This window comes from Panthera uncia, chromosome B4, assembly GCF_023721935.1.
Source record: "Panthera uncia isolate 11264 chromosome B4, Puncia_PCG_1.0, whole genome shotgun sequence".
Taxonomy (NCBI): Eukaryota; Metazoa; Chordata; class Mammalia; order Carnivora; family Felidae; genus Panthera; species Panthera uncia.
Window position 1 is genome coordinate 896605 of NC_064809.1, and position 24160 is coordinate 920764.

At 44.7% G+C, this 24160-nt stretch overlaps 1 long non-coding RNA gene across 2 annotated transcripts; it reads right to left on the bottom strand.

The window, feature by feature from the left end:
- Nucleotides 1-348: 348 nt before the first annotated feature.
- On the bottom strand, nucleotides 349-4748 carry LOC125919955 (uncharacterized). 2 transcript variants are annotated; one of them, XR_007456891.1, is made up of 3 exons: nucleotides 4629-4748; nucleotides 1274-1388; nucleotides 349-716 (listed from the first exon to the last, which is right to left on the bottom strand). It is a non-coding gene; the product is annotated as an uncharacterized LOC125919955 (long non-coding RNA). The 2 variants fall into 2 exon arrangements; XR_007456892.1 differs by lacking the exon at nucleotides 4629-4748 and adding an exon at nucleotides 4354-4474.
- Nucleotides 4749-24160: the final 19412 nt, after the last annotated feature.

Genomic DNA, 24160 nt, shown 5'->3' on the forward strand with positions numbered 1-24160 from the left:
GATACCACATGCCAGAGTTGGGTGAATTATACTTTTCCATACATTGGCATTATCACAATGGTGTTTTCCTCTGGATATATTTTAGTCACTCTGATTAGATGTAGGAAACACTGTTTCCTTAATCCACTCAGTGAAACACTTGGGTCTCCTTGGTGACAGGGACAGTTACTGCAGTTGGGAGCTGCCACCTAGCAGGCACTTTCTGTCCATCGTTTTCACCTTCGGTTTCAAAGGATGACACTTGGTGACCTTCCCCCCACCCAACTCTGGGGGTGTTACTCTCAGAGCACAACACCCACGTACCCATCGGGTGAACAAATGTGGGACACACACACACAGACACAAATACGCATTTCAAATCTTTCATTAGGTCAAATATCTGAATTTACACTTTTGTTTAGAATCTTCTCCTCATCTTTAGGTGTAGAGGGTTTCTCTACCACTCGGGTTCCACTGAAGTCTCATAGTTAATGCCCTTCCCATTATTTTACATACATGAAAAGTGAGCTAATGCAGAGTTTTCATGCTTTTTACAAACACCATGACACACAGTAAGAAATACATTTTAGAGGCGCCTGGGTGGCTCAGTCGGTTGATCATCCAATTCTTGATTTCAGCTCAGGTCACAGTCTCGGTTGGCGGGACTGAGCCCCGAGTCAGGCTCTACACTGACAGCACAGAGCCAGCTTGGGATCCTCTCTCTCTGCCTCTCCCTCCTTAAAAATAAATAAATACACTTAAAAAAAATAGTCTATTTAAAAAAAAGAAATACATTTTATTTTTTTAATATTTATTTATTTTAGAAAGAGAAACAGAGCAAGAGCGGAGGAGGGGCAGAGAGAGAGGGAGACACAGAATCTGAAGCAGGCTCCAGGCCCCGAGCTGTCAGCACAGAGCCCGATCTGGGACTCAAACTCATGAACTGTGATATCATGACCTGAGTCGAAGTCAGACATTTAACCGACTGAGCCACCCAAGCTCAGGCCTCTAAAAAAAAAGAAATACATTTTATATCACAGCCCACTACACACACACACACACACACGCAGCAAGAGTCTCATGAAATATTGGTGATGGTAGCACAACACTATCAATGTGGTTAACGTCACTTCAAAATGGTTAAAATGGCACATTTTATATATATCTTGCCACAATTTTTTAAAGCTTCACGAAGTACTATTTATCCTACTTTGTGCAGTGTTCTCTGATGTCCTCTATCATGCTTTACTTTTGTTCATTCTAGTTGCAATATTTAAATCAATTTGTGACTCACCGTGGTCACAACTGCCATTGACTGGTGCACAGCTGAACTGAGTGAGGGTGAGGGAACGGAAGCTTGTTCCTTGGCTTTCACACTGCTCCTGGGGCTCTTTGCTTTTCCAAAGCATCTGAAACAGCATAATTTAAAAAAGTGAATAACACAAACTAATAACTCCCCATACACGCATGTATAATTCACTATGTGTAAAGGCTGAGTTTGGAACCATATTTGGAAAAATATGGCTTAATTGCATAGCTGTAAATTATATCTTAATTTGCAAATCTTTCTTCCTCGATTTGAAATTTATAAGTATATGATTCTGTCGGTTATTGGTTTCATCTGTAGTGCAGACGGTTACCGTACGTGTGTGAACTGGGTGGATTTACTCTGTAGAGACAAACACTCAACTGCTGTGTCCACGGCCTGAGCTGGAGGTCTCTGCCACACACCATTGTTTCGAGACGTTTGGCTGTGACATCACGAAGGGAAAAGAAATGGCAGTATGAGGCAGTGAGGGCAGGGAGAAAGGAGAGAGGTTTCCTCAATGGGGAGGACTGAGCGAGCACCATGAGAGAGTGGGGAGCCCTGTGCAAGTTGGGCGAGCCTGCTCTATGGCTGTCCTCTGTCATTTCTGTCCACATGACAGACTTCTGTCCAGCCATCCAAAGTGCTTTTATGCAATCATATTAATAATTATAAATAGCATTTCTTTGCCACTTTGGATGCGTCAGGTGTTTCTCACACGCAGGATCTCCTATCCCCACAATGACACTGGAGTGTAAGTTACCACATCTATTAAAGGTGAACCCCAGAGATGCAAAATCATATGCCCAACATTCCCATGCCAGTGAGTAGACTGCAGACTAGAATTCCAGCATCTGCGCATTTTCCACAGCCCCAGGGTGTGCAAATCCCATCGTGGAAATTTCATATTTCACTCCATGGAAACTTATTTGCTGTACCTTCCTTAGCATAACAAAGTGGAAGACAAGTAGTTTTCTACATAAAGAATCAACCAGACGTAGGCACCTATGGGGCTCAGTAGGTTAAGTGTCTGACTCTTGACTTCGGCTCAGGTCATGATCTCATGGTTCCTGGGTTCGAGCCCTGTGTTGGGCTCTGCACTGACAGCTCAGTGCCTGCTTGGAATTCTCTCCCTCCCTCTCTCTTCCTCTCTCTGCCTCTCTCTGCCCCTCCCCTGCTTATGCACACATGTTCCTTTCTCTCTCTCTCTCTCAAAATAAATAGACATTTAAAAAAATTAACCAGGCTTAATATATTGCTCTCTGATAAAATTCAGTTAGTTGTAATACCTTTACTCAGAGAACAATAGCTTCACTTCTCCCCAAAGACATTAATGTGTTCTGTCAGTACAACTCTGGTTATATAACCTTTACTGATGAAGATACAGGTTATTTTATTTTAAGTTTATTTACTTATTTTGAGAGAGAGAGACGCTCAACCTGCTGAGCCACCCAGGCTTCCCAGATACAGGTTATTTTAGGTCTGCTTGAAATTAGAATTCTGTTGAGCACCTGGGTGGCTCAGTGAGTTAAGCATCTGAGTCTTGATTTCAGCTCAGGTCATGATCTCATGGTTTGTGAGTTTGAGTCCCGAGTCAGGCTTGCTCTGTGCTTGTGATTCTCTCTCCCTATGAGAGAGTGCACCACTTGCACTGTCTCTGTCTCTTTCAAATTAAATACATAAACTTAAAGTTTTTTTAATTAAAAAAATTAGAATTCTTTGTCTTGAGATCACCATATCCTAGCATATTTGCTTAAATGCAGGTGGATGTGGCTTTTCTTGATACGCTCCCCCTTCCTCCCCAAAAAACGGGACCATTCGATGAACACCTGTAAAGCCCCTATTTTGATCTTGAGTATGATGTTATTTGTTAAAGGGTGCACAGCAAAATGCTTCTATTTTTGTAGGTAAACAAAAGAAATACTACATATGATACAGGCTATGTTCTCAAAGATATTGCAGTGTTTGGGGGTTAGAGGAGACATTTATGAACCAGACAACGTGTAACAACATGGTAAATAATCAGAAGACAAAATGTGCCAAAAATAAGTGCCATCAATAAGAGGGGTAGACGGAGGGTTAGAAATAAACCTGGTCCCGGTATAGAATTTTTTACAAATGCTGAATTCTATACGGCATTTTGTTACGAAGTTTGGCATTTATATTTACGAGGTCTAGAGGGCTTTGGGGGTTTTGTTGTGTTTTGTTTTGTTTGTACTGTCTTCGTCTGATTTTGATATCGGGAGGATACTAGCCCGTGAAATACTTGTTTCACGAAATGAATTGAGAGATGTCCCCTCCTCTTCTGTCTCCTGGAAGAGATTATGTAGAATTGGAGTTAACTTGAAATGTTTGGTAGGCTGTGGCAGTGGAAATGTCTGGGCTGGAGGCGCTACTATTTGCTGCAAAGTGCTTGCTTTCCCCATGAGGCTTGATGGCGTGGCAGTGAGGGACGCTGCAGGACCGCATCACTTGAAATTGGTACGGACTAACTTGCTGAAGCTTTGACTATTCTCTGAAGTTCCTGCAGTGAGGTAGGTAGTGTTCGTGCACACATCTTTCCTTTGCCCATCGTATCAATGCTGTGAAATCAAAAGGGCGGGATTATCCTCACCCGTTAACTGTATTTCAGTTCAAGAAACGGGCTCAAAGGTTGAATGACTCATCCGTGCTCACTTAATAAAGCAGGAAGGAGGAAGGGCATTTTGTTTCATGGTGGGTGACCTCCCTGAGCTGTCACTGGAAGAAGCAACTTCTCAAGGCCCTTAGCGATAACACAGGGGCATTCTGCCGGATGTTTAAGCCCAGTAGCAGAAGCACTCTTAGAGACCCTGGTTTGCCCCCTGGTCGTTAAAATTTTGCTCACATCTCACTTGTATGAGACAAAAGGTCTGGCCTCATCTGCTCCCCAAGACGTTTCCCCTTAGGTTAACTCCCCCTGTAAACAAGGCGGCATCTCGCCTCGTCTGATAAGCAGAGAGGGTCGCTGGAGGCGGGCAGGAGGCGAGCACTCACTCTGTCCACACACAGCCCGCCCTCGCCCCACGTCTGCCGCCCTTGACAGGGACCTGAGATGACGAGTTAGGAAGACGAGCAGGATGTCCGCAGTTCCAGCTACGCTCAGCGAAACGAGAGAAACCCGGAAGTACCACCTTACCCCACCTCTCCCCCCAACCACACTCCCGGAAGTACCACCTTACACCCCCTTGCCCCCCCCCAACCCCCCCCGGAAGTACCCCCTTAGCCCCCCCCCCCCGCCCGTCGCCCCACCCCACACCCGCCGGAAGTACTGCATTACCCCACCTTGCCCCCCACCGCACGCGGACGCTCAGCCCTACTTTACCTCTTCAGATTTTCCAGATCTCACCCATCCTTCAAAGTGGCGCTCACACCTTACCTGCCTCTGACCGCGATCGTTAATGTGTTGCACGTGCTGCTTTGACGGTTAGCTCTGGGCTTCGGGGATCTGATCCTTCACGAGTTCATTCACTGCGCAGCGCCGTGTGTTGAACGCAGAAGTTTCACAGGCCAGGGTCAGGCCAGGTGGCCTACTCGCCAGGCCCTGGTCACGCCCCGCCACCCCTCCGCAGCCCCTCTCAGCAGCCTGCGATGGACCCCTTCATATTTAGAACCGATTCCTAACCAGCGCAAAGTGATGTCAGGGAGAAAGGATCCGTTGTGTTTGAGCAATGACTGGCGCTGGCAGGATGGAGGGTGGAAAGTGAGCTGGGGTCTCGGGGCTGCTGGATGGATTCCCTCCCACCACTTTGTATGAACATCTTCAAGTACACGGCCACATGTGCCACCGCCCATGTTCAACTGTGTTTATTCTATACTGTTCTCAGTGGTTTCTACTCGCTTCCCCTCATGTGCGTGATTCCTTTTCCACTAAAGCAGCTCAAATGGAAGTCGGTGTGTGAGAAATTCTGGGGCCGGGCCCAGGCCTGGCGCCAAGGTGGGTGGGGTGCGGGGACCAGTGCTCATCTGAGCCCCGCGTGGCAGTGGCCTCGGCCCAGCCTCTCTCTCCACTTCCTGCTGAAATCAGTCTTGCCCAGAAACCTGGCCTATTTGGCTCCCGCCGCGACACCCTCTGCCAGTCTTCCTCCCCTCCCCGGCCCTCCTTTCCTCCCCTCCTTTCCGGGAACTTGTGACAGCGCCTCCCTGCAGTTTCAAGGACCACACGCTGTCTGTTTTTTGCTGCCCTGACCCATATTCTTGTGGCCCTTTCCCGGGAGGTGTCCGCCTAGGTCAGATCTGAGCACTGCTCACTGGACGCTGGGTCGCACCCTCCTCCCAGACCCTGGTTTCCCCTCGTCCTCAGCTATGCAGGGCCCGTGGCTGTGGCCCCATGTGCTTTGAACTGAACCGGCAGGGGTTTGGACAGGGCAGGAATTCCTCCCAGCGGCCGTAAACATCACGAACGCAGCCGTCTCTCTGTCTCCTTCGTGGCGGTCACCCCAAAATACCTTATTTCCCTTGCCAGACTCGAGCCTCCAGGTGGCATAGAGTGTGTCTTATGTGTTTTAAATCACCCATAGCATCCCACTCATGAGAGGTGTTCGTGGGGTTTCCTGAATTGGTGGACAGGGTTCGCCGGCACGAGTACAGAAGGAGTAGCTGTGGTCGCATGATCTTAGAACGACTGAAGGGTTTGTGATGTGGATTTACTTTTGACTAAGAAGTTCAGGGTCTCCCAGCCACAAAGCAAGCAAGCCTTACCTACGGAAAGGTAGGCAGCGTCCAAAGAAACGGGCACAGACACCGTGAAGAACTCGGGCTGCCAATGGAGCCAGGGCCTGGCCAGGCCAGAGAAGGCCCGAGGCCGGATCGGTAGGACGTGGGGACATTTGCCGAGGTTAGAAGCCTCCAGAACAATGTGATACAACCTGATCTGCGGACCAGGGTCTCGAGTGCAAAACACTTCACTGGACTTTGAAAGGAGCCTTTGTCTCTTCTGAGGTGGCCTGTCAGGCCAGGCTCAGGGACCAGGCAGGGGCCAGTTTCTGTCCCGATGATTGACAGGCAGCGCCTGGCTTTGGGCCGACCCTGGTGCCTCAGGCCAGGCCGCGGTGGCGGGCAGGTGTGGGACATCTGTAGGCCCAGATGAAAGCCCGCACAGAACACCTCTGGAGAGCTCTCTGTCCCACACATCCCCCACCACAGGCACCTGTGCAGCTCAGCTGGGTGGACCGCCAGTGGCCGCAAGTCTTCACAGATGCCCGGGTCGCATGCGGCCACACTTCTAAGACAGCTCAGTCCAGCCCTGTCGAGACAGCAGGTGTTGGGGAAGGACAGGGAAACAGAGCACTTTGAGGCAGGGACAAGCGTGGCAGCGTGGCTGTGATGTGCCACAGGAGGGGTTGGGTCAGAACACTGTCCCACACCCCGCTCTGCGTGAGGGACATGAAGGACCCTCTCTCCCACGGCCCCTCCTCTGAGAGGACCCAGCTGCCAGGCCACCTCATGCAGCCTGGCGGCCAGGCGTGATGGGCCCAGTGGGGGACACACCGCCCTGCCCTAGCTGCCCGCCATGACAGTGAGCTCGACCAAGTCGCTTACCCTTTCTGCACCTGACTTTGCTCATCTGCAAAATGGGGATCCTAACATCTGCCTCAGCCAGCCGCCCAGGCACCCAAACAAGCCACTGTTGTATCAGCAGTCAAAATCCATCATTACCATTTGTTAGATATTTGGTGTGCTTTTCTTTAAGTTTATATCTTTATATCTTTATTAATTTATATATTATATATAATAAACATATATATATATATATATATCCTATATATTTATTTTAAAGTCTATATCCACGCAAGTGGAGGACGGGTGGGGCGGGGGGGGCAGACAGAGGATCTGAAGTGGGGTCTCCGCTGACACAGGGTCTCTGCTGACGTGGGGCTTGAACTCACGAACTATGAGATCCTGACCTGAGCTGAAGTTGGATACTTAACCAACTGAGCCACCCAGGCATCTCTTGGTGTGTTTTTTTTTTTAAGTTTATTTATTACTTATTTAAGAGAGAGAGAGAGAGAGAGCAAGCAAGCACAAGTGCGAGGGGGGCAGAGAGAGACAGAAAAAGGGAATCCCAAGCAGGCCCCACATTGTCAGTGCAGAGATCCTGACTCGGGGCTCAGTCTCATGAACCGTGAGATCATGACCTAAGCCGAAATCAAGCATCAGCCGCTTGACCGACTGAGCCCCCCAGGCACCCCTGAACCACTTTGCCCATTAATACACTGAACTCTCATTTTGTCATTGGGCTTTTTTCTTCTGTTCAGAGTTTCATCTTTGCCCGTAGTTGATACGCAGGACCAATAGAGAGTGATCCTCAGAACCGAAGCTCAGACTGCCCTGTAGACTGCAGGGAGGACGAAAGAAGACAGCAGAGTCGGCAGACCACTCAGCTGCACGGAAACCCGTGTCAGCCAGAGAGAAAGAGACCTCACTGTCTGTCTACACACCTGGATGGACCTCCAGCTGCCTCCGAGGCATCTCAGATGCACACAAGCACCGACCCCAGGACTAGATCGTCAGCCGCGGGTAGAATGGCGCTAATTCAGAACTAGGCAAAAGCTTGAAAGAATGTTAACCTAATAGATCCTTCAGAAACATTCAGGACAATATTGCATCCATAAAGCAAAAATAGACTGCCAGTGGGAATGCCAGTACAAGCGAGAGTTACAAGGAACTTAAACACAATTTTTGAAAGACGTAAATTATAACATCCAAGAAACAACTGAGTAACAGGATGGACTCAAATGTAAAACCTCCAGGATGTGTTTGTGGAAATCTCCAGCAAGGAAACATACACTAAAAACACAGAGACAGGGGCGCCTGGGTGGCTCAGTCGGTTGGGTGGCCGACTTCAGCTCAGGTCATGATCTCTCGGTCTGTGCGTTTGAGCCCGCGGCAGACTCTGTGCTGGCAGCTCAGAGCCTGGAGCCTGCTTCTGATTCTGTGTCTCCCCCTCTCTCTGCCCCTCCCCTGCTTGCTCTCTGTCTCTGTCTCTCTCTCAAATAATAAACATTAAAACACACACACACACACACAGAGACAAGACAAGTTTTCTGCTTCCGGTGATGCTGGGCTGGCTGATTCTGATCGATCCTCCCCCAGACACCTGAAAAGGCAGCAAATTAAAATCTTCTGGAAAACATCTGGAGACTAAACAAGATGTGGGGAAGGATGGGAATTTGCCCCAGCTCTGCATGTACTTGCCACTGTGGAAGAGGTGGCCGAGAAGAAGGGGCTGGCTTTGACCCGGAGCGAGGGGTCCAGGCCTGCAGTCACAGTAAGCCAGGAGCAAATCAGACTTCTGTGGCTACAGTTACTCTTAATATGTTGTCTTTTAACTTTTATATTAGGGTTGAAAATAACTTACACATGACCATGCGGAGTTCCATTGTTCTGTCCGTATACTTACCTCTACCAGTGGGAGTTTTGCTCTGCTGTGCTTTCGTGTTATGCTGTTTAGAGTGTTTCCGTTTCAATTTGAGTAACTCCTTTGAGCGTTTTCTGTAAAGCAGATCTCATGGTAATGAAATCCCTCAGTTTTCTGCTTCTCTAGCAGAGACTTTATCTGTCCTTCATTGATCTGTCCTTCATCAATGTCCTTCATTGTCCTTCATTGCTAAGCTTTCCTTTCCACACTTTAATGTCTATCATCCTACTCTTTCCTGGCCTGGGAGGTTTCTGCTGAGAAATTTGCCTGTAGTCTCCTGGGGCGTTCTTTAAGTGCAACATGTCATTTTTTTTCTTGCTGATTCCAAAGTCCTCTGTCTTCAACTTTTGACAGTTTAATAATAATGTGTCTTGGTGTAGACCTCTTTGTCTTCAATCTATTTGGGATCCTTTGGGCTTCATGAATCTGGGTGTCTATTTGTCCATTTTCTTCCCCAGATTTGGGAACATGGGGCATTATTTCTTTAAATAAACTTTCTACTCCTTTCTCTCTCTCTCCTCCTTATGAGACTCTCAAAATGTGTATACAGTAGTCTCCCCTTATCCACAAGGGACACATTCCAAGACTCTCAGTGGATTCCGGAAATCACAGATAGTACCAAATCCTATGAATGCTATGTTTTTTCCTATACATACATACCTATGATAAAGTTTGATTTATAGATTAGGGACAGTAAAAGATTAATGACAATAACTAATAATTAAATAGAGCAATTATAACAATATGCTATAAAAATGTCGTGTGAAGGTACTCTCTCCAAATTTTATTGTACCGTACCCACCCCTCTCCTCGTGATGACATGAGATGATAAGATGCTTACGCAATGAGATGAAGGGAGGTGAATGATGTCAGCGCTCTGACATAGCATGAGGCTGCTACTGCCCTCCTGGCGATACTTCAGAAGAAGGATCATCTGCTTCCAGGCTGCAGTTGACCACAGGAAATGGAAGCTGGATAAGGGGGGTGCTACTGGACTAGTGACTTTGATTGACAGTGTTCCATAAATCCCCTGAGCTTTCTTCACTCTTCTTCATTCTATTTTGTCTTTGCAACTCCGAGCAGATGATTTCAAGTGGCTTGTCTTCGAGTTCACTGGTTCTTTCTCTAGCTTGCTCAAGTCAATTGTTGAAGCTCTCTGTTGAATTCTTCAGTCCTGCCATTGTATTCTGCAGCTCCACAGTTTGTTTTTAAATAATTTTTCTCTTTGTCTGCTGAACTTATCATTTTGTTCGTGTCTTGTTGCCCTATTTTTTTTTTTTTGAGTTGTCTGTGTTCTCTTAGAGCCCACTGAGCTTCTTTTTTTAAAAAAATATTTTTAATGTTTATTTATTTTTGAGAGAGAGTGAGAGAGAGAGTGGAGGAGGGTCAGAGAGAGAGAGGGAGCTGTGCTCCAGAGCTCCCACAGAGGTGTTATCATCCAAGGATGGTTGTTACGTTGTTCTGGGGTGGGGGACGAGGGCTGTGACCTCCTATTCTGCCATCTTGCTGTCATCACCTGCACCCCTCTCACGTAACCTGCAGGGACTGTAGCCCTTGGGGGAGCCCCACACCACAGGCACCGGGCAGGCACCTAAATGCACTGCCAGAGTCTTTCTCCCCGGCCCTAGGACCTCATGAAATGAGAAGTGTTTTTCTATCACTTGTGTCTTTCCTGAAATTACTTCCTTTTCTTTGGTGTTGATGCTGATTGAACAATACCAGTAATTGATAAACCTCTAAAAGTTTTTTTAATGTTTACGTATTTATTTTTGAGAGACAGAGAGAGAGAGCACAAGCAGGGGAGGGGGAGAGAAAGCGGGGGACAGAGGATCTGAAGCAGGCTGTGAGCTGTCAGCGCAGAGCCCGATGCAGGGCTCAAATTCAGCAAACCCTGACATCACGACCTGAGCCGAAGTCAGACGCTTAAATGCTGAGCCGCCTGGCGCTTCATAAACCTCTCAAGCTTTCCTCATCTGATGCTGTTGTCACTCTTTGTGATTAAATGAGAGCTTTGACCCAGGTCATGGCTTTCTTAGTAGCATATTTCACTGCCTAGGCAACATGTTTCTTTACCTGTTGCCCAGGATGTGTTTCTTACTCCTTCGGTTTAAAAGAGCTTTGCTAACCTGCCCAACTTGCTGTAAAATCTGGGGAGCTTAATCCTCCTGCCTGAAGCCAGAGCAGGAAATAAGCAAAGTAAACACTATGGAACAACTCAAATAACTTGAAACTGCACTGTTAATAATTTTTTAAAAATATAATCCTTTGAAATCCTGGCAAGAAGGAAAAATGTGTGAGGGTGTTTGCAACCTCGGATCTTAATTTCTCTCTCTTAATCCTGCCTGGCGCAGAGTGTTCCTGGCTGGCCAAGAAACCTTCCCCCACCCCTTGACTCAGGCCCCACAGCGTGCCTCTCCCACTTCACATCCTCACCATGCCTACCCGGCAGCCCTGCAGGGAGGGGCTCACACATGGCTCTGCAGGGGAGGAGGCTCCGAGCCAGGTTTCTGGCCTGCCCACCATGCCAGGCCCTCCTTTGTGCAACTGCCCTGGGAGCTGACTCAGACCACAGTTCTGCTTCCAAACTGCTGACCCCATGAACCCTGATGGACTGAATCAAATTATACACACAGCAACCCCGGCTGCTCCGTGTAATGGCAGCTTGGAGCCTGGTTCGCACCACAAAATACAAAGTCTGTACTTATGTTACCAGAGTGCTTACAGAGCTCCCGTCTACATGCCCGAGGCACTAGGCGGCATGGTCTAATGCAAAAGAATCTCTAAGTTATAATTTCATTCAGCCTGAAATGACAAGATCTAAGCAGGTTCCAACTGGACCTGCTTCCCTGTTGATGCCGGGCTGCGGGCCTCAGGTATCTTCAGGATCCCAGAGTTTACACCTCTGGCCTCATCTGTACCCCGAGCTGTATGCACACATTGTCCTTTAGACTCCGTCATTTTGTGAAGAGAATAAACTGCAAATCAAAACACAAGCAAGCCTAAACCCCCAAGCCTCCAGACAGTTTGTAAACATTCCTGACAATGGGAGAGTGAAAGCTGGTCTTCCTGGTGAGTCTGGAAATCGCCCTCCTCCCAACCGTTACCTACCGTTCCTCTCTCTCTCTCTGTCTCTCTGTCTCTCTGTCTCTCCCCTCCTCCACCGCAAATCAGCGCACCTGATCTCCTGTGTAAATCAGCACAGCAGACCCGTCACTGCGACACTTCCTTCCTTACCCTGAAATGCTTTTTAATGGATTTTCCTGATTACAAAGCAGCACATCCTCACCGCCATTCATGTGGAAAACAGAAAAGCCCAAAGCAGAAAATAAAAACTTCCTATATCTACCGCTGAGGAATAAACATTCTTTAGTTGTTGATATAATGACATGCGTGTTTGTTGTCCTGGGCGTTTAATGCTTGCAAAGTGGCCTTTCCACACTCTGTGATACCTACTGCTCTATTTATTTATTTTTTATAATTTTTTAATGTTTGTTTTTGAGACAGAGTGTGAGTGGGGGAGGGGCAGAGAGGGAGAGAGACACAGAATCCGAAGCAGGCTCCAGGCTCCCAGCTGTCAGCACAGAGCCCGATGCGGGGCTCGAGCCCACAAACTGCGAGATCATGACCTGAGCCAAAGTCAGATGCTCAACCGATTGAGCCACGCAGGAGCCCATACCCACTGCTTTATAAGTGGGACTGGATGTGTGGTAGTTTCTGGAAGCTTTCCTCAGAAGTCCACTTGGGACCAGGACGATGATGCCACCCCTTAAGGATGGAGGGACGTCCGGGTACCTGGGCTCCTGAGGATTTCCTGGAGCAGTGGCACCATCAGGCCTGGACTCCCCACATCCCTGCTTCTCCAGGAGAGGAAATGCCCTACGTGGTTCAGACTGCTCTCGTTCTGCGTTTCTCACTCACTTCCAACCTGATCCTAACTGTTACTCTGCTACACTTGCCTGGCGAACACACGGAAGTACCTGCCTTGGCCCCTCAAGTTGCCGTTAGCCTCTTCTTGTACTTGTGCACACATCCTCATTCGCACGCACTTCTGTTCGCTGCTGGCCAGGGCCCAGGGCAACTGTTGTGAGCAAGGCAGTCGAGGTCCTGGTCTGTGTGGAGTTACACTGCTGAGCGGGGGACACTGCAAAAGTGAGTCTTTGAGATCATTCTGGGTGGTGGTAAGTCTGTGACGTAACCAAACTGGGGTGCGTGTTATTTTCCTTTTCTGCTGTAACAAATTATCACAATACAAATTTATCACCTTACAGTTCTGAAGGCCGGAAGTCTATGATGGATCTCCCTGGGCTAAAATCAGGAGGGTTCATTAGGAGGCCCTAAGGGAGGACGTGTCCTTGTCTCTCCCATGTGAGGTAGGCCGCCCACACGAGTGGGTTGGCTTGTGGCCCCTTCCTCCTCCTTCGCGGCCAGCAGTGGCGGATGCAGTCTTTCTGACGTCCCAACCCTCCGACCCTGACGATCCCGCCTCTGCCATCCACCGTCAAGGAGCCTGAGGCTGCGAGGGCCCCACCCAGGTAATCCTGAAGAGCCTCCCCATTTTAAGGTCAGCTGATTAGCAGCCTTAATCCACCTGCTGCTGAAATCAAGCCTTGCAGCCCACAGTGACATACCTAGGGTTCCAGGAATCCGGCGGAAGATACCTTTGTGGGCATTATGCTGCCTGCTGTGGGGTGTGCGCTGAAGGGACCTGGGCACACGCGTGTCTGTCAGGCAGTGTGGTGACCGGAGGCCCCCGCCAGGAGCCACACACATCGACAAGAGCAGGCCTTCCAGAGTTCTGCTGGGTATAGGGAACAGAAATGACAGATGCTCTGAGGCTGCAGCGAGACCCTGCTGCCTGGAGGGACAGGATGGAACCTGGGGGGCGGGGAGGAAGCATCCAACGTGAGGTGGTAGGGGCACAGGAGCCCTGGGGGGCTTGGATTTACTCTCTGTAGAATGGAACCAATCAGAGGTTTTGAACAGCAAGGTGAGGTCATGTACCGTGCACTATAAAGATCACTTTGTCGCTGTGTAGACAAGGCTTGTAGAGGGCTACAGGGTAAACAAGAAGACCGAACCAGGAGTGCCTCGGGGGCTCGGTCTGTTGAGTGTCTGACTTCGGCTCAGGTCATAATCTTGCAGTCGGTGAGTTCGAGCCCCGCGTGGGGCTCTGTGCTGACAGCTCAGAGCCTGGAGCCCGCTTTGGATTCTGTCTCCCTCTCTCTCTCTGCCCCTCCCCTGCTTGTGCTCTCTCTCTCTCTCAAAAAAAAAAAAAAAAAAAAAAAAGATAAAAAGCTCTTACTTGGACCATTCAGCTTGCTTCATAAATTTTCCTTCTCTCACTTCACAAACCATGGTAGACTGCTGCATGTTGAAAATAAAAACCAGGGCGTCTGGGTGGCTCAGCCAGTTGAGCATCTGACTTTGGCTCAGGTCCTGATCTCATGCTTCATGAGTTCAAGCCTCACGCCGGGCTCTGTGCTGACAACTCAGGGCCTGGAGCCTTCTTCGGATTCTGTCTCCCTTGCTCTGTGCCCCTCCCCCACTCATGCTCCATCTCTCTCTCTCTGATCTGTCAAAAACATAAACATTAAAAAAAAAATTAAAAAAAATAAGAGCGAACCATTAGGAGGGGGTTGCAGTAATGTGTTAAAGAAAATTGATTAGGGTGGTGCCGTGAGATCTGGGGCAATGAGAAGGTTCAGGATGTGTCCTGAAGAGAGAGGCCACTGAACTTGCTGATAAGCTGGCACAGCTAGTGAGGAAAGAGAAGAATTGAGGGTGAATCTTGGAATTTGGGCCGGAAGAACTGATTGGCTGGTCACAGCACTTATTGAAAGGCAGAGAAGTGGGTGGAAAATGGACTTCAAGTGGGAGTCAAGAGTGCGCACTGTTTGGGTCAGGTGTGAAGATTCTAGGGTCAGGTGTGAGGTTGGGGTCAGGTGTGAGGTATCTGGCAGGGTCCCGGGGAGGTGGTGAGGTTCATGAGCTTGGCATTTGTGCAAGTCTGCTGGGCTGCTTTACCAGCATGCCTTGGACGGACAGCTTGAACAATGGGAATTTGTTTTCTCACAGTTCCGGAAGGTGGAAGTCCGTGATAAGGTCCCGGGGTTGGTTTCTGGAGAGCCACCTTCTCTGTGTGTCCTCACACGGTGCTTCCTGTGTGTGCATGAAGAGAGAGCTCTCTGGCGTCTCCTCCCCTTCCTGTAAGGACACCTGTGCTGTCAGAGTGGGCCCCACCCTCGCTTCCAAGCTCCTTCCCAGGGCACCCAGAGCCCTTCCTCACCTGGCTCCTCTTCCCTCTTCACACTCACCTCTTCCCACTTCCTGCTCTGCTCGCAGCGGACCCTTCCCACTTCTCGAGTGGTCACGCCGTAGCTCAGCTTCAGACTTACACAAATGCTGTTCCTTCACCAACAGTGCTTTCTCTACCTGGGGTGCAGAGTGGAGCCAACAAGGGCCAATCAGTGGGCGGGGTGGAGAGGAAAGGCAGAGGCGGGGTCAGAGCCAAGGTCCTCAGGGAAGGAAGACACCTGCTCAGAGAAGAGCAAGAACAATGTCACGGGACAGGTCAGACAAGGCCGCCAATGCTAAGAATTGGGTCTTGACTGGTGGATGTAGAAAGAAAGGCATTTCATTCATCAGCGGTGACTTAAAGAGGAGGGGTTGGCATGAGTGACGGGAAGCAGAAACCACACCGGGAATCCTGCTGGACCACTCGGGCTAGACACAGACTCTTTCCAGGAAGTACTGAAAGGTGTCTGGCAAGAAGGTCCTCCTTCCTCTTGAACCTGCTTCCACGGCATCTCTTATCTATGAAGGGCATTTGGCATAAATGATACTGATGGCTTTTCTCCACATTCATCTTTCTCACGTATGAAAGAGCACTTGTGCTCCAAACCAGGAAACACGGCACTAAATTACGTACTTTGTTCTCTGATTCTTCCTTATGCCTTCGTTTTATTTGTTTGTTTGTTTGTTTATTTATTTATTTATTTATTTATTTATTTATTTATTTTTTATGCCTTCATTTTAAATCCCCAAACCAGCAGGTGCTCAAACTTCAGTTATTCAACAAGTACTTTGGGGGCATGTTCAAGGCGTCCAACACCACCTGGTGAGGCTCGTGGGGAGGGAACGGTCAGCTGTGGTCAGTGTGACTTAACACGGAAGATGGGGCTGAAAATGGCCTCTGCGTTTGGCAACCAGGAAGTTCTCGATGTGCCTGCTGATTGACTTGTGGCCTGATGGCAGATAAAATAAGTGAGGAGAAAAAGTTCATGATGGGAAAATTCTTTTTGTGATGTGTTGAAGAATTTGGGGTTATTTAGCCTGATAGGAGAAAACTGATTTAGAAGCTGTTCTATGATATATATATTTATTTGCTTTGTAAAAAAATTTCTAAATTTATTTTTGAGAGACAGAAAGAGAACATGCACGCAAGTGGGGGAGGGGCAGAGAGAGAGGGAGACACAGAATCAGAAGCAGGCTCCAGGCTCCGAGCTGTCAGCACAGAGCCTGACGCGGGGCTCGAACCCATGAACCATGAGATCATGACCTGAGCCGAAGTTGGACGCTTCACCTACTGAGCCACCCAGGTGCCCCTGTTTATTTGCTTTTATGTTCAAAGTATTTTTGTTCTTATTGCAAAACGATAAAATTTGAAAAACAAAACGCTTGTAGAAGTAATCAATGAAAGTAATCTATAATTGCACTGCCAAGAGAGGGACAAGAGGCCTGTAGACATTTTGTCATACGTCCTTCCAGACTTCTAGTTACACATAGTTATGATTTTAAACAGAATCATGTCTCATGTTTATACTGTTTAAAACAATAGCTTTATCGAGATATAATTCATATATCAATACAATTCACCCATTTAAAATGTAAAATTCAGTGGTTTTGAGCATATTCACAGATGCGTTCAAGCGTCTGCACAGTGAGCTGGACATTTTCGCCACCTCAAGAAGAAAACCCTCACCATTTAGCTATCACCCTGAACTCCTCCTCCCCCAGCCCCAAGCAACCACGAATCTACTTTCCATCTAGATTTGTGGACATTCCACATGAATGGAATCATACAATATCAGGTCTGTTGTAACCGGCTTCTTTCACTGAGCATGTTTTTCAAGTTCATCCATTTTGAGACGTGTCAGTACTTCATTCCTTTTTATGGTGAAATAAAATTTCATTGTATGAATATGCCACGTTTTGTCTACCCATTTGTTAGTTGAGGAACATTTAAGTTGCTTTGACTTCCTTGCTACTACAAATACTGCTTCCGTGAACTTTTCATGTGGAAGATTTTATGTGGACGTATATTTTCACTTCTCCTGGCTGTGTACCACGAATGGAATTGCTGGGTCATAGGGTGACTCTATGTCTGATCATTTGAGGAGCTGCAGACTGTCTTCCAGAGCAAATGCACCATTTTCCATTCTCATCAGCAGTGCATGAGGGTTTCGATTACTCTACATCCTTGCCAGCACTTGTCCTCCTCTGTCTTTTTTATTCAAGGCCACAAAGACTTAGTCCTCTGTTTTCTTCTAAGAGTTTTGTAGTTTTAGCTCTTATATTTATATCTTGGGTCCATTTTGAGTTAACTTTTATATGAGGTGGCAGATAAGGGTGCGATTGTACTTTCTTGCATATGGCTGTCCAGGTGTTCAAGCACATTTGTTACAGAGACCATCCTTTCCCCATCAGATATCCTGGCACTCTAGTGTAAAATCAGTTGACCATAGTTATGTGGGTTTATTTCTGGACTCTCATTTTTATTCCATTGACCTATATGTCCACCCTCATGCCAGTACCACACTGTCTTGATTACCGTTGCTTTAGTAAGTTTTAAAATTGGGAAATGTGCATTCTCTTACTTTGTTCTTTGTGAGGATTGTTTTGGTCATTCTGAGTCCTTTGCAATTCCATATGAATTTCACAATTTCTACAAAGAAGCCAGCTGAGATTCTGATAAGGATTGCGTGAGTCTATAAATCCATTTGGAGAGTATTGCCACTTTAACAATAGTAAGTTTTCCAATTCATGAACATGGGATGTATTTCCACTTAGTTAGATCTATTTAATTTCTGTCAATAACATTTTACAATTCTCAGAGTATAAAGTTTTAAACTTCATATTATTCCTAAGTATTTTTGATGCTATTGTGAATGGAATTTTAACTTCATGTTTTTGCTGTTTCATGCAAGTGAATAGAAATAAAATTGAGTTCTGTGTATTTGACCTTATACTCTGCAGCCTTGCTGAATACATTTATCAGTTCTAGTAGTTTTTTAGTGGATACTTTACGACTTTCTTTATACGATATCATGTCATCTCTGAATAGTTTTACTTCTTCCTCTTATTTCTTTTTCTTTCCCAATTGCCCTGTCTAGGACCTCGGGTGCAATGTTGAATAAATAGGTGACAGTGACATCCTTGTTTTGTGTCTGATTTTGGCATGAAAACATCTAGTCTTTCACCAGTAAGTATGATGTTGATTGTGGGTTTTGTTTATTTTTAGTATTCTTTACTGGGTTGAAGAATTTCTTTTCTATTTATGGTTTGTTCACTGTTTTTATTAAGAAAAGTTGTTGAATTTTCTCAAATGATTTTTCCGTATCTTTTGAGATGATTCTGTGGTTTGAGGGGTTTTTTTAATTCTATTGATATGGTTTATTACATTAATTGATATTCCAATGTTAAACCAGCCTTATGTTTTTGTAATAAATCCCACTTGATCATAGTGTAGAATTCTTTTTATGTGTTTTGTGTTCCACTTACTAAAAAGTACTATCTTGTTGAGAATTTTTATACTCATAAGAGATATTGAGCTATAGTTTTCTAGTGATGTCTTTGGTTTTGGTATCAGAGTAATATAGCCTTCACAGACTGAGTTGAGAAGTATTCCTTCATCTTCTACTTTTTGAAGAATTTTTGAAGAACTGGTATTGAGTCTTCCTTAAATATTGAGTAAAATTCACCAGCAAAGCTATTTGGACCTGGGCTTTGCTTTGTGCATAGTTTGTGAATACTGATTCAGCCTCCTTACTTGTTACAGATATAGTCACATTGTCTATTTCCTCTTGAGTCTGTTTTGGTAGTGTGTATCTTTCAGGAATTTTCCCATTTCAATTGAATTATCTAATTTACTGGCATAAAATCGTTCATAGTATTCCTTTACAACCTTTTTATTTCTGTAAAGTCAGTCATAATATTTCCATCTTTCACGTATGGATGTAGTAATAGGACTAGTTCTTTTTTTCTTGGTAAATCTAGACCAAGACTTGTCAAGTTTATAAATGTTTTTTAAAGAAACAGCTTTTGTTTCCATTGATTTTCTTGATTTTTTTCTATTTTTCTAGTTCATTCATTTTCACTCTAATCTTCATTTCTTTCTTTCTCCTTTAGATTCAGTTTGCTCCTCTTTTTCTGGTGTGTAAGGTGAGAGGTAGTTTACATATTTGAGACATTTCTTCTTTTTTTTAATACAAACATTTACAGCTATAAATTTCCCTCCAAATATTGATTTAGTGGCATCCTTCAAGTTTTGGTGTGTCTCATCTTCATTTTCATTTATCTCAAAGTATTTTCAGATTTCCCTCTGAATTTCTTCTTTGGCTCATTGGTTATTTAGGAGTGTGTTGTTTAATTTTCACATACTTATGACTTTATAAGTTTCTTTCTGTTATTGATTTATAATTTCATCCCATTGTGGCAGGAGAACATACTTTGTATTGTTTTTATCTTTCAAATATATTGATGTTTGTTTTATGGTTTAACTTATGGTCTATCCTGGAGAATGTTTTCTGTGCACTTGAGAAGAATGTATAGTGTGGGGTCAGGTGTTTTAGAAGATGTCTGTTAGGTCTCCCTGGTATATCCTATTGTTCAAGTCTTCTATTTCCTTGTTATTCTTTGCCTAGTTTTTCTATTCGTTGTTGGAAATGGGTATTGAAGTCTCCACGTACTGTCAAATTGTGTATTTCTCCATTTCTGTTAATTTTTTCTTCATACATTTTGGTGTTCTGTCATCAGATGTATATATGTTTATAATTGTTTCTTCCTAATGGATTGGCTCGTTTGTCATTTTAAATGTCTCTGTCTCTAGTAACATTTTTGTTTTGGAGTCTATTTTGTCAGACATTCCATGTTCATGGATTGCAAGAACAAATTGTTAAAATATCTATACTACCCAAAGTGGCCTACCCATTTAATTCAATCCCTATGGAAATACCAAGAGTATTTTTCACAGAGCTAGAACAAACAATCCTAAAATTTGTGTGACACCACAGAAGACCTTGAATAGCCAAAGCAACCTTGAAAAAGAAAAGCAAAGCTGAAGGCATCATAATTCTGGACATCAGTTATATTACAAATCTGTTGTGATCAAAACAGTATGATACTGGCACAACAATAGACAAATAGATCAACAGGACAGAATAGGAAACCCAGAAATGAACCCACAACTATATGGTCAATTAATCTTCGACTACACAGGAGAGACTATCCGATGGGAAACAGACAGTCTTCTCAACAATAGTGTTGGGAGAACTGGACAGCAACATGTGAAAGAAGGAAACTGGGCCACTTTCTTACATCATACACAAAAATAAATCCAAAATGGGGGCTCCTGGGTGGCTCAGTTGGTTGAGCATCATGCTCTGTCTCATGCTCTCTCTCTCTGTCAAAAATGAATAAACATTAAAAAAATAAATAAATCCAAAATGGATGAAATACCTAAAGGTTAGACCTGAAACCATAAAAATGCTAGAAGAGAAAACAGGCAGTAACTTCTTTGGTCATAGCAACTTCTTTCCAGATATGTCTCCTGGGGCAAGAGAAACAAAAGAAAAAGAAACTATTGCAACTACATCAAACAAAACAAAACAAAACAAAACAAAACCCTTCTGCACAGTGAAAGAGACAACGAACAAAACTAAAAGACAACCTACAGAGTGGGAGAAGATATTTGCAAATGACATATCTGATGAAGGGTTAGTATCCAAAATATATGAAGAATTTATAGGGGCACCTGGGTGGCTCAGTCAGTTATGTCTCTAACTCTTGATTTCAGCTCAGGTCATGATCTCATGGTTCGTGGGTTTGAGGCATGCGTTGGGCTCTGCACTGATGGTGTGAACCCTGCTTGAGATTCTTTCTCTCCCTGTCATTCTGCCCTTCCTCTGCTCTCTCTCCTCTCTCAAAATGAAAAAATAAACTTAAAAAACCCCCAAGTCTATCCATAAAAAAAAGAAATCATCACTTCTAAAAAAATAATAATTTCTAAAACTCAACACCCCAAAAATGAATAATGTCATTTAAAAATGGGCAGGAGACACGAATAGACACTTCTCCAAAGAAGCCATCCAGATGGCCAACAGACACATGAAAAGATGCTCAACATCATTCATCACCAGGAAAATGCAAATCCAAACCACAGTGAGATTCCACCTCACATCAGTCAGAATGGCTAACATCAACAATGTAGAAACAACAGGTGCTGGCGAGGATGTGGAGAAAGGGGAACACTTGTGCTCTGTTGGTGGGAATGCAAACTGGTGCAGCTGCTCTGGAGAACAGTGCGGAGGTTCCTCAAAAAGTTAAAAATAGAACTACCTGGGGGGCATCTGGGTGGCTCAGTTGGTTAAGCATCTGACTTTGGCTCAGGCCATGATCAGGTTTGTGAATTTTCGCCTCGCATCAGGCTCCATGCTGACAGTATGGAGCCTGCTTGGGATTCTCTCTCTCTCCCTCTCTCTCTCTCTGTTCCTCCCACATGTTCTCATGTTCTCTCTCTCTCTCTCTCTCTCAAAATAAATTAATAAACTTAAAAAAAATAGAACTATCCTGGGTGCCTGAGTGGCTCAGTTGGCTAATCGTCCAACTTCAGCTCAGATCATGATCTCATGGTTCACTGCCGTCAGCACAGAGCCTGCTTCAGATCCTCTGTCCCACTCTGTCTCTGCCCCCACCCCACTTTCTCTCTCTCAAAAATAAACATTAAAAAAAATAGAACTACTTTTTGATCCAGCAATTGCACTACCAGGAATTTACTCGAAGAATATAAAACTACTAATTCAAAGGGATACATACACCCCAATGTGTTTTTTTAACCCTAGAAGTATCATGGCCTAGCACCCCAATGTTTCAGCAACATTATATACAATAGCCAAATTATGGAAACAGCCCAAGTGTCCATTGATTGATGAATGGGTAAACAAGATGTGGTATATATATATAATGGAATATTACTCAGGCATAAAAATGAATGAAATCTTGCCATTTGCAATGACATGAATGGAGCTAGAGAGTATTATGCTAAGTGAAATAAGTCAGCCAGAGAAAGACAGATACCATAGGATCTTACTCATATGTGGAATTTAAGAAACAAATGAGCAAAGAGGAAAAAAAGAGAAAGAGAGAGAGGCAAACCAAGAAACAGAGTTAACTATAGAGAACAAACTGCTGGTCACCAGAGGGGAGGCGGGTGGGGGATGGGTGAACTAGGTGATGGGGACTCAGGATGCACCTGTCGTTATGATGCACCGGGTGACGTAGGGAAGTGTTGAATCACTACATTGTACACCTGAAACTAAGATAACATTGTACGTTAACTAACCAGAATTAAAATAAGAACTTTAAGAAAATGAAGCCCATTTTGTCTAATGTTACAATAGCCACTCCAGCTTTCTGTGGTTACTATATGCATGATACATCTTTTTCCATTATTTTACTTTCAATCTATGTCTGTCTTTGAATCTAAAGGGAGTCTCTAGTGACAGCATAATATTGGACCTTGCTTTTTAACATCTAGCTTGACAAGATTTTTATTGCCTTTACTTACTGGATTGTTTAACCCATTCACATTTAATGTTATTGGTATGGTTGGATTTATGTCTACTATCTTACTTTTTGCTTCATATGTGTCTCATGTCTTCGTTGTTCCACTATTACTCCTTCAATGTTTTCTTTTGCATTGAGTAGATGTTTCTAATGTAACAGTTAATTTCTTTACTGGTTTTCACTGTGTAGTTTTGAGTTATTTCCTTAATGGTTGCTCTGGGGCTTACCATATGCATCTAGTCAGAATCGACTTCAGATTTGTAATAATTCCAGTGAGATAAAGAAATGTTCCTCCTGTATAGCTCTATTCCCTATCCCACCTTCCTGTGGTATAAGTTAAATACGTGTTATTTCTGTAAACCTCACAGAGCCAACAACATTTTGTTGTTATTATTATCGCCTTATAAAATGTTGTGTATATTAAGGCCTAAGTAAGAAGAGAGAGTGACCAGCGTGCCTGGGTGGCTCAGTCAGTTGAGCATCTGACTCAATTTTGGCTCAGGTCATGATCCCACGGTTGGGGAATGAGCCCGGCCTCGGGCTTCACGTTGAGCATGGAGTCTGCTTAAGATTCTCTCTGTCCCTCTGCTCACTCTTTCTCCCTAAAAAAAGAGAGAAAGAGTGATCATACATTTTGTTATATTAGGCTTTTTATTTCATCTCTGATTATCTTCATTCTATTCTGAATGAAACATGTTCTATTCTATGGAAACGTGTCCTGACCGCAACACGGCTTTGCTGTGACTCTTCCCTTTTGTGCTGTTGTTGCAAATTTTTATTACATTTCTATATGTTGTCGTGTTAACGATACATCATACACCTATGTTTATATACACGCTTTTTAAATTAGTTAAGAAAAGAAAGTAAATATGCATTCATATGATCATAATTATGTGATTGTCTTTACTACGCTTTTTGTTCTGGTGTGTATGCAGATTTGAATTATCATTACTTGTTTTCAAGACTTCCTTTAGTATCTCTTATAAGGCGATACACTGGCAACACATTCTCTCAGCTTTTGTTCATTTGGGAAAGTCTTTCTTTCACCTTCATCTAAAGATAGAGGAATCCTTTTAGCATTTTTCTCTTTGAGCCACTTGGAAAGTATACTCCTTCTGAATTCCACTGCTTCTGCTTCTGGAAGACGTCAGCTGTCAATCTTACCGGGGTTCACTTGTAAGTGATGAGTTTTTTTTGTGTTTTCAAGATTTCCTCCTTGTCCTTAGCTTTCAGCACTTTTAGTATGATGTGTCTATTGTGGGACTCTATTTATCCCACTTAGAGTTTATTGAATTCCCGTTTGGGAGGTTTCAGCCATTACTTCTTTGAATATTCTTTCTGCTTCTTTCTCTTTTGTCCTTCTATTTCCATTACATGTATGCTGGTGCCCTGAATATTGTCCTACCCATTTTCCAAGGCTGTATTCGTATTTCTTAATAATTATTTCCCTGTTCTTTAGATTGCATAATCAGTATTGGTCTGCCTTGAAGTGTGCTTTTTCTGCTGGTTCTAATTTACCCTCTAGTGAATGTTTCATTTTAGTTGTTGCAGTTATCAACTTCAGAATTCCTATTATTTATTTTATTTATTTATTG